Consider the following 9,936-nt stretch of genomic DNA (forward strand, 5'->3'; position numbering starts at 1 on the left):
TTAGTAAGGAACAGTAATAAACGTGTGAGAGTACAAGTGAGAAATAAAGCTGCTTATTGAGCCTGGCAGGTACAAGATTTCGAAGGCGGCTTAACATTCCAATACACATTGCTACTTTCATTCTTACTTTTTTCACTTGCAAAGACCAAGTTAGGTTCGACATAGAAGTAGCACCTAAGAACGAATGGTGGCCTATGCACTCAAGCAATGCATCATAAATGAGCAGGTTAACATTGACCACAATAGACTTGTATTTTTTTGCAGAAAATATCATGTATTTCGTTTTGTTTGTATTTATTTGAAGCTTGATTGCAGATACCCATAAACTTAGCCCATGCAGACACGCGTTTGACATGGCCTAAAGTTCCTCAGACTTCCTCCGGAAAAAGACACTTGTAGCGTCAGCGTACAGCAACACCTCAACCCCTTTAAAAATAAACAACTTTCCGGGCATAGAGCATTGAGGAATGCCGTATTTGATGTTACATTTCACCGACACAGTGCCATGTATGGAAGTGAACTGAGACCTCGAATGTAGATAGCTTTCTCCTGAGCCTCTAAAACCATATGATTCAAACTTACTCAACGAGATTTTATGAGGTAAAATCAGCATTTTTCAGAAATAAGTATGGACCATTATTCTATGTGTATTACAATCAGTAGACAAGTTCTGACGCTGTCTGTGACATAGAATGCCATGTGTTTTTTTCCAAACCTGGCTGTCATTGACACTGGGGTCTTGGACTGTTGACTCCTGCAGCCCCAGGAAGTGATGACACTTTACATCTGTTGCAACAATGTTGTTTCTTCCTCTACTATGTCCAACATTCCTGGACAACAGTTTTGAATATTGAAATACTGTAAGGTTCTCATATAGAGATATTAAAGTTAATGGCCCATTCTTGCGATATGTAGGAAAATTTTTTTGATATGTTTCCATCCATCACATCGAGCAGATAAGACCTATAATGAAACCTTACATTATATGAAAAAAGTACACCCATAAAATCTTTCCCGCTCTAATATGCTTTTGTTCACAATTTTTGAGTATGATAAAGTAACCTGTATTGATATCATTACAGGCATAGAGTTTGAATATTGAAACAGTTGTACTAAAACGCACCAAGAGTAAGTATTGTGTAACATCTTTTGCATAAATACAGGAAACGGTGAAGAATGGCCTGACCTTCAGCTTTACCACAGACAAGGAAAAGGTATATGATCGGAAAGGATGCAGCACCAACTTCACGAAGACGGCTCAAGGCGCAATGCCGTGGAGGCGCACATGTATGACCCAAAACAAGACAGACTAGCTATGCAGGCAAAGTGACAGGGCAAGTGAATCGTCGTCGAGTCATTTTATTTCTTCAGCCTACGTTACAACAAGTATGAAGCACTGAAGAGGGAAAATGTGTCCAGAAAGAAGTGCAGGTTTCTTATAGAAGTCCATGTCACACACAAGAACCTTTCAGGCATTTCCCTCTGAATAGGAAGCGCTGGATATTGCGAAAAATGAGAACAGAAAAAGAAGCAATTTGAAGCTATTAGATATAACGTGAAAGTCACCATTGCTAGAAATTTACACTCCAGCAAAACACACAAAAAAAGCAGAAAGACCAATAAGAAGCAAAACTGTGTTTCAGTGTAACAAAATCAGCGCTCAGCCTAAAGAGCAGAATGCTGTCAATAAAGAGTGATGTATTTTGATAGAAATTAAATGAATGTGGGCGAACTTTGCACGTGGTTTCGAAGCTTCTTTGGCGCTGATTCAGTACGAAAAGCCAGTTAGAGCAGCAGCATTCAGGCTAGATGCGATCAAAGCTTTAGATTGTGCTATGTGAAATTAACCGCAACCCAAGGCAGGAGACCATTCATGGGACGAAGACAAATGATAGGATGAACAGTGGAGGTTCCCAGAAGCCTCTAAGATAGCTACGGCATTTGGATGCCTCACTGACAGTAGACGGCGTGCAGGATGCACTTACCCAGCAAAGAGTTCCGTCAGCCTCGTAGCCTAATTTTACATGCCGGCCGGCGCAAGGATAGAGGCAGGATAACGAGCGTCCAAATACTCGCGTCTGTGAAAGAAATTTCATAGAAAAAAATTGAAAAGGGGATCCTCAGGCAACGAAACAATAGTTAAGACTAACGCGGATTACATGGACGCGACGTTCACTCACCCTTTTTATCGGCAACTGTCTCACACACTTTTCGGGCTCCTTTTTCTGGTTATTTTGAAGCTCTGGAACGGCAGAGAGCACAGCGGAGATAATTCTCGATCGCTCACCAGCTTCTGGCAAATCGGGCGAAAACGTCATCGCTGAGAGGAAATAGGGCTCACAAATACGGCACAGAATTTCGAACGAATGGTAAGGGTCAAGGACGGTGGTAATTCGACATTTGTTAACCCGAGCATTGACATTCAGCGCAGTGTACTCGCAATATTACAATTTTTCTTTTCATTTTTATTTTCGGCCTTCATGATAAATCTAAGACTGCCCTATATATAGCTATCGTGCACGGGACTGCTGCCTGGAGACCAATTATTGCTTCACCCAGCACGACTTCAGCACACAGTTGTGTTGCAAGGTTACTTTCCAACTGCCATCATACCAAAGCAGGAATAAGTAAATAAAAATAACAGCAGTGCCATAAATATAACCGAAGAAGTCGTTTCATTCGAAACTTGCACAAGGCTAGACTTGTATGTAGCACATCATCTCTACCGCACATGGCGTTTCACAGTTTCCGCTTATCTGGATTCTATGAAGAGAGAGAGAGAGCTGCTGTGGATGCCTAAGCCCTCTCCGACAAGGCGAGGGTGACCCGAACGCTTTCTTTACTGTTTTCTGCTTGATTACCGCGCTGTGCTCATGGCAAGCGGAGCCTTCTTGGGCATCACTTTAAATTGTGAGGAAAATGTTGAATATTTTAAGGCGCTGTTATGAACATACTTATGAGAATGGCCCGACCTATGATGCATAGCAACATTTTGCTTTTAAAGTGTGTCCTCCACTCTCCCGAGTATTTAAGACTGCCATAGAATGACAATGGTACAAGTTTTTGACATCAAATAGCAGAAATCTAGAAGCGTCTCGATGTGAATCGGCGAATATATTGATCGATATAGGGCAGGCTTAAGGTATGCCAAAAATTTTGTTCATAAACAACAGCCTGTTGAAAAGTGCGCTGTTGCAGAATTTCGGGGTATGTTTACACAAACTGAAGCGGCTTAGGAAACATGAATTTGTAGTCGTTTAATATAGACATGAATTCATGTGTCCGTTCTTGTCACTTTACCGACACTATAACTGGTGCCATTAATCGTCAGTGATTTAAAACCGGTCTTAATATCTACTCAGTGCATTATTAATTACGAAAGTCATAATTCTAAATCCTTTGTATCATTGCGCTTACAATATTTTTATTTCGTATTTAGAGCTACATCACATGGTAAAAGATATTTTGACCGCAGGAATCGCAAAGGCCGAAAATGCAAACCGGGCTGCCTATACCTACATGAAAAGAATATAATAAACCAGCGCAAACACAACAATCCTATGTGAAAAGCAAAGAAATAATCGAAAATAGAAAAAAAGGAGCAACCAATTATAATCAAATGGAGAATCATAAGTTGTAGTATATAATGGCTAAGAAAAGAACCCAATCAAAATTTCTGAGGATTCAAACTTGTGCAGTTTCAACATTTTTTTAAAATGTATACGAATGTATTGGTGATTTCACTAAAGGGAGCGGGAGAGCGTTCTTTTTGGCTACCTCCAACAAATCGGCACCCCTACTAAATTCAGCATTTTCAGCATCGGGAGAGCAAGACAGGAAGCAAAGTAAAAAATGAAACAGTAAGCCTGGTGAAGTCAGTGCATGAACAGAAGCGAACTCACAAATAAGACAGCGCGTTTTACAGACGCAAAAAAAGTGAAAGCGGGATCCTCCGTTTTCTGGAGATGACCGGCCTGGATGCAGCGAAGTGACAAAGTGCCTATAGTAACTAAAACTTCAATAAATAAAAATGTGTGAGCTACGAGTAGTGGTCACTCTGTCCTTGGTCTGCCTCGTCCCTAACGCTTAAACGACGATGAGATTAAAAAAGACGGTGAATTGCTTCCTCATCACTTTTAAAGAGGAGATATGATGTGTCTAATTCTCGATGAAACCTACGCATCGCGCAATAAACAGAACTTTGTACCTCTTAGTCCAAAGGGCGAGTGCTGTGTGAACACTGATTGGAAAAGGAGGAGGGTATGGATGCCAAGCAACATTGCTCTTGTGGGGGTGATAGTGAGAGGCTGCAGCCATTGATGCGAGCGTGCCTAAGCAGCAGAAAGCATGAATATCGCGCCAGCAGTGTTTTTGGAGCTACTAATGTGGGCATGTCGCTTGATCTACTTACTTTTTTCGTCTGCTATGTTTGCACTCGTATGTCTGTAGGGATCTGCGCGAATATACGTGCAAGCAAAACTCATGGAATCCGGCACCGTTACTAGGGGCGAATAACTTAAACCGATGGCTGCTGGACACACCCCTCTCAATAAAATTCCCAATGGTAGGTCCTGCAGGATCCCGTCACACTCGTACCGGCTGATCTCCGGTTGTAGCATAACAGGGCGACAACGCCGACACCACCATGAGTGCGAGAGAATGTCCTTCAAACAACTTCTCTAGACAACATGGACAACATGCAGGGAGAATCAGAAAGTATTTGTCCTTATTTTTTTCTAGCCAAGTTACGGCTGTAAATGCAAAGCCAACATGTGCATTCCCAGCGGTGGGCCTTTCTTGGACCTGCCGGTAGCTCCCTGGCACGGCGTTTTTGTCAGTTGCTGAGGATGGCTGCTGTGCTTCACACGTCCACGGCATACGAGCAATGAAGTGTGATTCATTTTCTATGGTGCAAGGGACGAACGCCCATCGAAATCCACTGAGAAATGCAGCCAACGTATGGGGAAATGTGTCTCGCTTTGAGAAGTGTTAGGTGGTAATGTTTTCAGTTCGCAAAAGGCCGTGACGACTTGCAGGACAATGAGCGTTCCGGGAGGCCACGTGCGTCGCCGACTAAAGAGAACATTTGCCGCGTGGATGCAATGGTGAAAGCGGAACGGCGCGTGCACCTCAAGGACATTTACCGGAAGCTGGGCATTTCGTATGGGACTGTTTACATCTCTCACGGGTCCTTAGATTACCGGACGGTTAAATGTCGGTGCGTGCCTAAGGACCTAGATGACACGATGAAAGCCATGCGAATGATTGCTTCACTGAACCATCTGCAATGGTACGCCGAGGAGGGTGAAAATTTCTCGGACCGCATTGTTACTGGCGATTAAACGTGGAAACTGCATTTCCCACCTAAATCGAATCAGCTGAACATGGTGTGGAAACATCCGGGTTCGCCTGTGACCAAAAAATCCCGTTCAGCGCCATCTGCTAGGAAAGCGATGTTAACGGTCTTCTGGGATCGCCGAGGGCCACTATGAAGGATTTCATGCCGCAAGGTGCAACCATCAAAGTCGACCGTTATTGTTCCACGCGGTCACGTCTGCTGGCTGCCATCAGGCGAAAACGCCCTAGATTCTCGATGTGTAGAATGCGGTATCCTGCACGACAATGCGAGGCCACATTTTGCAATTATAACTGCCGAAAAGCTCTGGTCATTTCACTGGGAGAGTCTGGACCAGCCACCATACAGTCTGGACATCGGCCTAGTGATTTCTCGTTTTTAGTTCGCTGAAGAAATTGCTGGCAGGACAGTGATTCAAGTGCAACGATGAAGCCAAGACAGCAGTCTGACGGTGGTTCCACAGTGAGCCGGACGCATTCTAACCATGGGACACCTCAAATTTAGTGCTGCGAAGGGAAAAATGTCTGGAGCTGTGTGAATAGTGCAAGGTACTTTGAATAGTGCGTACATTTGCAATTACGGGTAGGTACCTTATTTAGCCCGATAAAAGATAGGAGCAAAGACTTTCTCATCCGCCCTTGAGAACATCCCATTAGTGCAGGTGTTTTTGGTTGGGACAGCCCATAACGCCGACACCGTTGGAGTAGAACGAAATCTCTTGTAGTACGATTCTCGATCTTCTGTCAAACTTCTCACCCTCTCCAGCGGAAAAAGAAAGGAAAGCGACAGCTGCTTCTCCGAGACAAGTTATGAATGACGAGTTGAGGACAGGGGGCAAGTTGCGGACGCTGTCAGCGCTGCCGTCGCCCTTGTTCGGGCCGCTCACCGTCTTCTCCGTCGCCCAGGCAAGATGTCGCTACCAGCAGCAATAAAGCCAGGATGACAAATTTCTCCATGTTGCTGCTGATCGAAGAAGACCTGCGTGTGGTCGATGTTTTTTCTTCGGGTGATTTTATACCACCTTTCCTCACCGCCTACAAAAAAAGAGCGCAACGGATATTGATACGTATGTGTCTACCAATGCATTCCTAAAATACATTTATAAAGCGTCAGGAGGCTCGCACCTGAAAGACGACGCAAGATCCTTTCAGTGACTTCTTCGATGGCGATGACTGCGAGAAATCATGTCGCCGAATCAATGCTTCTTCGCACTCGTTTATGAAATATGTGCGGGCCCTCTTATGCCTAACGGTGTGCTACATGGTACTTTATTAGTCGCAGATTGCATATGCTTGGAGCGTAGTTAGACAGCAGAATACTGTTCTAGCGCCGCCGGTGACACGAGGAGGGGAAGAGAAGCGGACAAACTTGAGGAAGGGAGAAACTCTCCTACAGCCGTCTGCATTTCTCGGCAAGGTCACCTTTGTACTGTTCCCGGCAGCTCGCTTCGTAGTTTACGGCCTTCCAATTCGACGACGCTGCGCGCTCGTACTCATGGGGCCTTTGCAACAGCCTACAAGGTTCATCTGCGCATTCCGAGAAAGCACAGTTGTTTCTCCAGAAAAAGCAAGCTTTCGTTCGGCAAAATTTGTCGATAATAATTTTGATGCTAATTACCACGCGCCTCAGCTATATCAAGCCAAGTTTGAAAAATACTCCGCTGAATAATAGCTACAGGCATCATTCATTACGCTGATAACTATTGCTTGTAATTAGTCAGAGTATTTTTGTGTGCTGTTCAAATGAACTGTTAAATAAACTGAAAAAAGTTAACATTGTTAGCTAGTGTGTTTCGGGCAAACGTTCCAGTGCGAAATTGTTGAGAGCCTCAAAAAACGTCTAATTTATCAGCTTTTATTTTCATGTGCGCTATGCGACCACAGCGATGGGCAAGTGGTTGAGCATCCGCCTCGCATGCGGGAGGTGCGGGCTTCAAGCCTCAGTGCTGCCGGGTACCCACCGGTGATACAAGGGTACAAGCTTTCCCCTGGTCTGGTGCTCGGCATATTTAGGGTGCAATGCTTGGGAAATGGGTCTTTGACCCCACCGTGAGAATTCCAACTTACCTTGTGCCATAGTGCTCTTTAGCCATAGATGCCCTTGCGCCATAAAAATCCATCATCATCATCATCATCATCATCATGTACGCTATAGCTAATTTTTTCGGTGTTGAAAACAAAGCCCACGAAATATGACCAAAATCCTACGTGACTGCGCTTACGCACCCTAAGCCTACTTAAATGCTATTGTAGGGACAGAATCGTGGTTAGAGGGACACATTGATAAGATCTGTGTATTTATTGACACTTTTACTGCCTATGGAAAGGACATCAGTTCTCACGGTGGCGGTGTGTTCATTTTGTATACAGGAGTATTTCGTCGCACCGGCTCATCCTTATAATATGGAGTCGCCTTAGAGGCAGTGTTCTGACAGCTAATGCGGGCTAATAACAAAGTGTTCAGGGTATGCAGTTTTTACCCACCACTGGACTTTCCCGTCAGCGAATTGTGACAGCTTATACAAGCACTTGTCCTCTTTTGACTGGCACCAATAGCTAATACCATCAGCATTGCAGATAACTGTAGTTAAGAAATTAAAAACTTCATCAGTTTTTCTCGCGCTTCACGAAACTGTGTTCGAACCAACAAGCGGAGAGAATATCTTAGATTTAATGCTGACAGGACAACCTGGACAAGTTTTCTCCAATCTTGTGCCTAGTATAAGCGATCATAGCACTCTTGTGTGCGAGGTAACACTGACCATGTAGCAACAATAAACGTTGCAAATAGGCGAAATTACACTTTGGAAAGCCTAAGGCGGCTGTGGTTAACGGAGCTTGAAATGTCTACTTAACAGTTTTTGAGACTCAACCCGAGACCAGAAGTGTAGCTCAGCTGTGGAGGAAAATAACAGCAGACAAAAGAAGACACACAGGAAAATTGGAAGACGAGAGGAAAGCGACTGGACTGTCAACTGTTTATTTACCAGAACGGGGCTGAAATATATAGAGTGCCTCAGCCAAATGCTCATCGCACAATCACCATTCGATTAACCCATTCGTTGTGGAATAAATAAAAAATTGCCAAAACCACATTCACCTTCTATCTTTTATGAGTACCTCACACTTATAGTTGCCTAACCTCAGTGCAGAAAATCATGTCAAAAACCGGCAATCATTGCAAAAGCATAGTCAAAAACAATAGAACGACAAAAACAAAAATGAATACTTTCTTTTTGCTAGACCGTTAAAGCATGACGCAAAGAGCTCTCTGATGAACGCTCTGTCGTTGAGCGCTTGCTTGCCCGCCGGATTCCCCGAAGCTTGCTGCATGCACGGTGCAAGGCGCGTGCTGAGGCTTATTAACGAGGCACGCTACTCCTAACCAGTGATTATGGTGAACATCGTGTCAGCAGCTGCACTTTCTTTCCTCTGATCTTCGCGGCGCTGGCGCGAGCTGCGAGCAGCAAACTCAAATATCAGGCGTGATGTCAAATTACAGGGCGAAATTATGAAGAAAGTCTGCAATGTTAAGGTACTAGAAGAAGAAGCAAGAATCAAGGTATCATTTCAATTTCGTTTTCGCTTTCAAGTTTTTTATGAGGTGAATAGCGCATGGATATATATCTACTGAGGCTACAGACAAAACGTACGAATACGCAAGCGTAAATGAAATACTCTGTTAAGTTAAAAGTCACGCGCATGATCATTTCGTCGTGAGAGCCGCTTCGCAGTAAGGCCCTTGCCGTTCAGTTCTAGAACAATTTAAACGCGGCCGTTTTTAGAGAGCCGGCGTCCAAGAAACAGCACCGGTGGTAGAGAACAGCCGCGAGGGCCGTCAGTGGACTTCAGATTGCAAAAAAAAAAAAAATTGAAGTAGACCCTTAAGCTCCGCATTAAGGGTATGGCGCGGTAGCTGTATTGGGTTAATGTCCATATATGGAGAATGGGTCATTCTCTACTTTACATTCGTAGATCCCTGGGAGTCGCCATAACACTTCGGGTGCAGAGGTACTGCTGCGCAGCGGTTAAGCGATGCGCCACTACCCTGTGGTAACAGGTGCTCCCACCGTTGAGGCTTGTTGCCAGGCTGCTCTTGTCGAGCAACGTCTCGACAGCAGTCATTCATTTAACTGCCATATGCCACGGTGGTCATTTCGCTCACAATACGGTGTGCAGGTTGCGATGATGCCAGGAGGTTACATGACCTAGGTGGCCCATCTGCATCATAGGTTGCCTCTGCGGGAATTTTTTGCTAATTTTCAATAAGGCCGACACCGAAGACGACGCCGGATTTCCTGCGACACGAGCTCCTCAGCACTATCACGTTAAAACCATCGTCGCGACATAAAGACGCGCCCTGCTCATCTGCTCGACGGCTGCGTCGAATGCAATCCAGCCGCGCCGGCCGCTGGCGTAAGCGGCGCTGAACGCTACGCACCCGTGGCGCCGCCTGGCCTTTGCAGGTAGAGCGACGACCCTATATAACTGTAGTGGGTGAAAGAGGCGCGCGAGGGCGCTGCGCCGCCTCGGGCAGTTCGCTTCCCGCTCCATCCCCGGCCGAAAAAGAAGGGTGCATTC

The 9,936-nt window shown here is 45.0% G+C and overlaps 1 long non-coding RNA gene across 1 annotated transcript; it reads right to left on the bottom strand.

Annotated features, from left to right (window-relative positions):
- Nucleotides 1-1,346: 1,346 nt before the first annotated feature.
- On the bottom strand, nucleotides 1,347-6,379 carry LOC144118922 (uncharacterized). The gene is made up of 4 exons (XR_013312190.1): nucleotides 6,243-6,379; nucleotides 2,181-2,242; nucleotides 1,986-2,078; nucleotides 1,347-1,496 (listed from the first exon to the last, which is right to left on the bottom strand). It is a non-coding gene; the product is annotated as an uncharacterized LOC144118922 (long non-coding RNA).
- Between the last annotated feature and the right edge of the window lie 3,557 nt (nucleotides 6,380-9,936).

This window comes from Amblyomma americanum, chromosome 2 (assembly GCF_052857255.1).
Source record: "Amblyomma americanum isolate KBUSLIRL-KWMA chromosome 2, ASM5285725v1, whole genome shotgun sequence".
NCBI classification, from domain to species: domain Eukaryota; kingdom Metazoa; phylum Arthropoda; class Arachnida; order Ixodida; family Ixodidae; genus Amblyomma; species Amblyomma americanum.